This window comes from Pteropus alecto, unplaced genomic scaffold (genome assembly GCF_000325575.1).
Source record: "Pteropus alecto unplaced genomic scaffold, ASM32557v1 scaffold152, whole genome shotgun sequence".
Lineage (NCBI taxonomy): Eukaryota > Metazoa > Chordata > Mammalia > Chiroptera > Pteropodidae > Pteropus > Pteropus alecto.
This window is the reverse complement of record NW_006432227.1, coordinates 2794649-2795808: the sequence shown is the minus strand read 5'-3', so window position 1 is coordinate 2795808 and position 1160 is coordinate 2794649. Positions and strand designations below refer to the sequence as shown.

At 32.3% G+C, this 1160-nt stretch overlaps 1 pseudogene; it reads left to right on the top strand.

The window, feature by feature from the left end:
• The first annotated feature begins 318 nt into the window (after window positions 1–318).
• LOC112475834 lies at window positions 319–437 on the top strand (annotated as a pseudogene).
• The last annotated feature ends 723 nt before the right edge of the window (window positions 438–1160 follow it).

Here is a 1160-nt window from a genome sequence, read left to right as displayed (position 1 = left end):
CAGCTGTGGTAAATGCATAACTTTGTATATTAAGAATATGAAAATTAGTTTTTTCTATCTTCCTTTTTATAATCTCCGAAAATAAAGCTTTAATGCCAAAGTGTTGTTTACACAGTTCTATCATGGGTTTGAGTCTACTTGCTCATAGCACATTATAATACAAAGTCCATTTTGGGTGTTTCTCTAGAAGTTTTAGATCAACTATACCTGATGCTTTCTACATGGCTGTCAAATTAGTCATACCAAATTTATAATTTTTTTTTTCTAATTTCAGAGTAGTTTCTTATTTTCCAACTGTTTTTTTAAAGTACATTCTTCGTCTATGGCCATGCCACCTTGAATAAGCCTGATCCCATCTGATCTCGGAAGCTAAGCAGGATCAGGCCTGGTTAGTGCTTGGATGGGAGACCACCTAGGAGGACCAAGTGCTGTAGACATAAAAAATTAAAAAAAAAATAAGGGATTGTAAGATGACAAGGTCCTTGCAATCTGTGAGGTCAACCAAGGGTTGCCTCGCCTAAAAATAAATAAAGAAATAAAAATAAAGTACATTCTTCAACTCAATAATTGCGCAAGCATGATTTCTGCTAGCAACCAACACACCAGAGTATAGAGCAATGTGCTGAAATCAAGTGACAGTAATTCTTTGTGTTTATAATATGTAAATTTCTGATTATAAATTTGATGTTACTCAAGCATCGTCAAGTTATGCCACAACATTACCTATAATATATACTATTGGCAATAGATAAATTGACATAAATTCAAATATCAGCTTTGAAAATTTAAGAAAACTGAATTTTATCTTCCACAGCATTACAGTAGAGTAAAACATATACTTGCTTAAAATTATCTTCATAAAATATTCAGTAAAACCGATGGAGAAAAAGGTGCAACGCTTTGACCTCTTTTAAGGTAGAAAGCTATAATCAGCTAAGGTATCAGTTTGGTCCTTAACTATAAAATTCAAAAGCAACAAACAAAAACTCCATTGTGGCTACAATTACAGTATTGGCAACAATTGGAATGTGAAGTTTTATGAGAATTTCTCTTTGCCACGATTGACAGATTGAAGTATAAATAGACAGAGACTGAAATTTATCAAGCTTTTGTTAATTGCTCATAATGTTGCAGTATTATTCTTTCTTTGCATTTGTAAA